We start from the raw sequence: 6,923 nt of genomic DNA on the forward strand, positions 1-6,923 counted from the left end.
TTTTCTTTAACTGATTATTGAAATACCTCAGATTCCTGTGAGAGTGCTGAACAATCCTTGTAGATACCTACTCATAATTGATCGCCGGGACTTTTGTAGCGCACCCAACTCGCAAAACAATGAGTTTTACCTCCTCGCCGTCATAAGGGTTACCTTGTAAGCACCATTCATCAGTTTAAAGTTTAGTAAAGTTTTTTGTTCAGTACTTTCAAAGAAGCCATATTGGTGAGAATATGTAATAGGGTGTAAGATCTACCACGGCGACGTCGACGAAAACGTTTACGTCGTACATTGTGGGCGAGGTATCCTAGTAGTTAATTGGTAGGTGCGGTTTCAGAGCGAAAAAGAGAGAACCATCAAGGGTTCTCACTTGTCAAAACTCTGCTTAAATCCATGTTGCACGTGCAGTTTCCTCTTTCAACCAATGAAGGAGCACATGAGTTAATTGGCTCCTGACCAATGATATTATCGTTTTGTGGCGTTGTCGTTGCCGTAGCCGTCACAAAGCCATCGCACGTGTGTCACATGTGATGTCCTTGAAAGACACGTGCCTTGAGGTCCCGACGGGTGACCGAATTAAAGAGTCTAGGAGTAGATCTTGTTGATTTTGTTCGAATTTGGATTGATAAAATGACTCATTACTTTTCATTACCAGTCACCAGTGACGTAAACCCTCGGCAAAAGTCACCAAAAAAATATGATAATTGAGAAATCAAAGCTATTTTTTATCATCCCAAAAACTATTTCGGTTATTCCCTAGCGCTATAATTGTTTCCCCAGTCATCTCTTATCCATAAAATTGTTGTGCCAGTTACGCATTATACCAAAAACCCCTAACAGGGCCTCGCAGATACAGCCTTGGTGAGCTCCTGACAGGTAAAAGTATACAAAGCGACAACGCTTCGTGCAAAAGTCTAAAAACATCATTGAACAGCTCCTTCGCCACCTTTTCCGACCTTTTTGTGTTTTGTGAGTCCTTGTCTGAAACTATTTTTTTTTCTATTTCTTGCTCGGTCAGTAACAAATGTGGACATCATTTACTTCACTGCACCCACGGCAAGCAAATCAGAGAAAAGTGCGCGAACCTGACATGTATACCATTGAAATTTATGCACTGCGGTCATAGTTGACATGATTTCGTGTGATCTTAAGGGCGCTTTCCATTCAACAAATAGTTCGGCTTGAAATCACGCCAAATACAAACATAACAAATGCCGAAACAGAAAATGGAACGAATCGGTTCCAACGGGAAAAGCGCTCGAAATTATTTTGGAAGCAATAGCTAACGCCGGATAAAGAAATTCTGAAAGGTACCGAAACAGTTATTGAATAATTATTAATAAAGTTATCCTTTCTGGTATCGATGAGCAACTATTCATCAACAGAACTTGAAAATCTGTGGATCTGTTTCCACACATGGACCACTCGTACATTGAAACATTGCATTCCGTCATTTTGTCTTTGAAGGTAGGGTACAGAACAGCGGTACCGGGAACAACAAACTCGTCCAATGAAAAGGGACATCTCGGTCCGACCGTTCGAAGTGGACATGTACTAAAACCAAGAACACCGGAACACTCCGGAACACCCTGGAAGTAACCCAAAACCCTCAATTTGGCTAACCCTAGGCCTAGCTAGGCCTAGAGTTGGTTTTTAGGCCTACGGTTAGCCAAATTGGGGGTCTTGGGTTACTTCCAGGGTGTTCCGGAGTGTTCCGGTGTGCTAACACTAGGCCTAGGGTTAGCCAAATTGAGGGTTTTGGGTTACTTCCAGGGTGTTCCGGGGTGATCCGGAGTGTTCCGGAGTGTTCCGGTGTTCCGGAGTGTTCCGATGTTCCTGGTTTTAGTACATGCCATCAAAGTGGGCCACCTTCAAAGCTGTTCCCAAATATTCCGGTGGGACCAAACCAAATTAGTCCGTTCCATTTGATGTACCAACCAAAATTACCATGTAAACCATCTGAGCGTTACCCCTACAAATGGAATTGGGCCCACAAAAGGAAAGAGAAAAACTCAAACCAGGTTGGGGATTGAACCCAAGACCGTTGGGCTAGATCACCGCTATTCTGCCAACTTAGCTACAAGAGCAGACGGGAGTACGGCGTGGGAATTGACGATGACAATATCACGGCAATGAATATGTACAAGTACAAGGAAGGATTGAGATAGACTATTGATCGAGTTACGAGTTGAGTTGAGTTTGAGTTAAGATTGAGTTACGACTTTTGACATTTTTGGCACCTAAATCTAATTAATATTAAGTAGAAGTCACTGAGAAGACCATGAAACACCGTTTTCGTGAAGTGCACAGGTGTATATTTGCAAAATGGTTTGAAACTGATCAAAACAATCTTGAAATTTCATGCACGGCAGTATTCTTGTTTAACACTTTACCAGTTTCAGCACTTGGACTCCTTCGATTTGACTACTGCCTGTTTGCTGTTATGTGGTCTCATCGATCAGTAGTCCCTTCAGAAGATTATTCCAAGCAGACCACATGGCTGATGAAAAGACCAGACCACAACACCGTACTCTTTTCGACTAGTGTGTGCGATCTTTAATATCCCACAGTTTATGAACGTTGAAGGTTGTGAGACGGGACCTGCGATTTATAGTCCTGATTCGCGAAGACTTGAAAGTCTAACCATTTGCGGATGTTATTACAAAGGCAGCCCTTTCTCCTCAATTATTTTAAGACCCTGAGTGTTGCGGGTCCTGCCGGAGTCGAACTCACGATCTCCTGCGTAACAAACTGATCCACCGGCGCGCGCCGTTGTTCCTTTTAGCGATCAAGTCTATCGACGCAGAAAAGATGTCTTCTTGTAAGGTTAAGGATGGGAATTACTGTTAAGCCAGCTGATAGCCCTGGCGGCTAAACGATGAAACGTACCGTTTGTCGTCCAGAAGCGTGGTTTTCCTGATCGGCTAGCAGGAGTGTTTATATAAAATATAGAATCCGGAACGTGGAACGCGTTTTTTGCCTTACTGATCCTAGCCTTTGAACAGAAGTGCCTTTGTCAGTTCTCGTTTATGTACTTGCACAAACAAAAGAAACCGTGCAAGAAAAACCAAAATTAATTAACAAATAAATAAATAAATAAATAATGAAAAATAACTGTAAACTGCTTTATGTAACATGATTTAAAGAGGTGCAAGTTTTAGGATGGTAAAAGTGAATCTATAGTGATTTGGTCAGATGATAGACATACTTTCAATTTCAAAACTTGTTTCTAGACCTTTTTTTAACCGGTTGAGTAGAGATCCAGACAGACAATTTTTAATTTACAATTAAAGATCACCACTTCGAACGCTTGCTGACAACTCTGCGGTTAACTATCAACATTCCATTGCGTGAGAACCAGAACCCGGAGTACGCAAAGATCCCAAGTCTTACCATTTACAAAGGGGAAAAGAAGATGAGCGAAACAAACTTCTTTTCATAGTGTTTTCACTGATTAGTAGCAAGTCATATTTTAGAAAGGGGCCAGTTTCGATTTCGAAAAACAATGCAAATCGCACCTGTCACCTTTCTAGTCACAAAGTATAACTCGCGAACCGGGCACCGTGACACATTCCGGGCTGCAGGTTTAAAACACGGGTCACAACTCGTGGCAGGTCATTATTTTACCTTTTCGAAAGTAACCCAAAACCCTAATTGATTTGGGTAACCATAGACCTAAACTTGGCTTTTAGGCCTAGGGTTAGACAAATTGAGGGTTTGGGGTTACTTTCGAAAAGATAAAACAATGACCTGCAAGTACGGGTGACCAGTCAAACTGAAAGTGACCTTTGTTTTAGACCCCACCCAATCTCGGTCATAAATTTCTGGGACACTTGATGCCACACATAAGTTCACTCCTTCCCCCCTTTTCGAAGTTGTAGGGAAAACAAAAAACTATTGACTTTTCTCATGAATACCCAAAGTCATAGCGCGATCAACATTGAAAAGGGGGGAAGGGGTTGTATTTTGGGTTGGTGTCATCATCTTTTTGGCTGGGATTGTAGCTAGACGTCATAGACGTCATAGCGGACCGAATTAGGGATTAACGTGCATTTAATTTCATAACTTACAGTTTAAGTTACCACTTGATAGCACTTAAAAGAAAAATGTAATACCATCAAGGCCAAGCGAAACAATTAAGCATTACTTTCAACATCTTGTCTCTTTCAATTTTGTAGTGGAATGGTTTTCGACGTGTGTGACTAGGTCAAACATTTTCACTTATTTAAATGCTCAGCTCGTTTAACTGCCAACGTTACAAAATTTCGGTGAGTAGCAAATGTAACAATCTTGTTGACGCATTGATTTTTAGAATTTCAGCGGTTATGAGCAAAAAGCGTAATGCGGGCTCACTTCGCCAAATATTTTCCTCTTTCGTTTACGGCGTTTTGATCGACCATGACGCCGGACGATGAATACGGTTCATCGTAGCCGCCGGGCCGGCTTTAACTGGCTTAACAATAAAGCCCTTGTATCCCTCTAAGAAGACATTGTTTTGACGTCGATAGACTTAACTGCAGCAACGAGAATGATGCCGTGAAAGGTGTAATAATTATAAGGTTGTTTCGATTATTGGAAAGCCATCCCATTTTGCAATTTTTTATGCAAATATATCTTTCAACGCGTAGAAAACAATTTTCGAAGTGACTTGTACTGAATATTTATTACTTTTAATTTCAAAAACGCCAAAAACTGTAACTCAATCTTAACTCAAACTTAACTCAAACTTAACTCAAACTCAACTCAAACTCAACTCAAACTCAACTCAACTCGTAACTCGATGAATAGCCGATCCCGGAAGGATTACGTTTTTGCAAACGTTGGGCGTGTAGCACTAATACTTCAACAGAATTAACTATTTGAGAGTGATGTGAAGTGCTATATTCTCTCCATGTAACCATGCGAGTGACTTGGAGAGTTAAAGGTCTCCGTTTTTAAAACACATGTGAACTTTTGAAAAACAGGTCGTTGAAAAGTTGGAAGATTAAAGAATGCCGAAGCTTTTTTGGTCCCGAAAAGCCATTTACGTAAGTGTGTTCCATTTGCTTTGAAAATCTGAATTTTAGCATGTTTTCAAGATAGGAAAAAGAAAAAAAAAAGCCACTCAATGGACGTCACTTTCTTTTGAGGTACAACTAGACCGGTCCAGTAAATTAAATTACCAGAAGAATCTCGGCTTTCTGCAGTCCTGCATCGCTATACTAAGATCTCCACTAACATGCATGGCCCATTTGCCACGGAATTAAGCTTATGTTTAGTTTGTTTGACCAATTAACTCGATCGTGGCACACTGGGCTAGGTTGGCTTACCAGTCTGCCAGCCAGCTGACCCAGTGGAGACCCTTAGAAGCAAAACCAGCCCAATCTGATCACGAAAGAACCCGGTTTAAGTCTTGGACGAAAAAAAAAGGGCACAATTAGAAAAGAAAGTACCAAGAAGGTTTATATGGACACTTATCTGGTTATTTCGGACCAAGAATGCAGCCGATTTTGGAGATGTCACGCAACCCTTGTCCCAAAAACGGCCGTTAAGCCAACTAGGCTCTCTTGCAACAAGCACACATGTCAGCAAATATTCACAGAGTTTCGCGTGATCAACTAGCACTCATGTCTCATAAATAATTTGCAAGAAGCCGATGTAAATATGAAGGCAATGGCTATAAAAAGAACTAAAATGTATCGTTAAATTCAAAACCAACTGCTAGGCTCGATTTCCGCTGTTCACTAGGGTCCCGGTTCTCCTACCCCGAGAAAAATGGCTGTCTCATCAGCTTCTGGGAATGCTTTCCAAAACAATAGCTTCCGAAAGAGAGAAATGATCCTCGCACTTATCTGGACAATTGAAGCAATTGTGTCGAATAGACACCTAAAAAATTCAGGTGGCTCCAACGGCATTCTTAGGTGTGCAGTTAGTCCAACCTTGGATCTACGTAAGCGGTTTGACCTAGTGCACTTTACGGAAAGCAGTTGTTGTAGTAGACCATCCTCTCCATGTTTTCATGACATCAGCTGGTATGCCATCCAGACCAGGCGCTTTACCAATGTTAGCGGCTTTTACAGCTTTCCTTAGTTCTTCCATTCAAATGCATCATTGTCTCTCGAGCAATTAGGTGGTCAGTTGCATCATTGTCTACGTTGCCTTTGCAGTTGGTGAAAATGCTCTTTCCATCTGTCTGATATTTCCGTTCACGTCTGTAAATAGCTGAGTTTCATCTGCATTCTTAATTGGGGTAACAGTGTTCGCTTTGGGGCTGTACACAGGTTTAAGGACGTTCGCGCCAAAATCTTCCTACGGTGAGATTTTCTTCATTTCTCGCCTAGAGTTAGGTCATAAAGTACTTACTCCAAAAATATAAAAAAATTGGGGGTCACCGACTTTGTTTCGGAGAAAATGGCAGTGGAAAAATGCCTTAATTTCGATAAATCTGTCATAATAACGAAAGGTAGCCTCATCTGCTCATCCATCGAAAATCCTAAAAATGAACTGTTAGAGTGAAGGTTTCCGTGCATATGTTTTTAGGGGTGGGATTTTAAGATAATTTCATGCTGCTAGGGATGTCGTAAACAGTAGAGTTCATCCTGGACGAGTGTTTTCGTATCCTCTATCCGTTGCAACCACTACCGGAATTCGATGGCACGAGGAAAGAAAATTAAAAAAAAAAGATAACTTCTTACGGTGAGATTTTTTTTCATTTTATCATATTTTGTAGATAGTAAGTAGAGTAAGTGATTCATGATTAAAAAAATAGGGGTCACCGATGATCCAAGGGAGTAAAATCGATGTGATTTTACGAAGCTCTTGGAAAACTTCGTTTGTCACGTTTTTGCGTGACCTGTCGGGGAAGGACTGGAACCCAAGAGAGGATCGATCGTTGAAGGGATGAAAGGTTTTTACCCCAAAACAAAGCTTTCTCGAGCACAGCA

Source organism: Montipora capricornis, chromosome 8 (assembly GCF_036669925.1).
Source record: "Montipora capricornis isolate CH-2021 chromosome 8, ASM3666992v2, whole genome shotgun sequence".
In the NCBI taxonomy this organism is placed as follows: Eukaryota; Metazoa; Cnidaria; class Anthozoa; order Scleractinia; family Acroporidae; genus Montipora; species Montipora capricornis.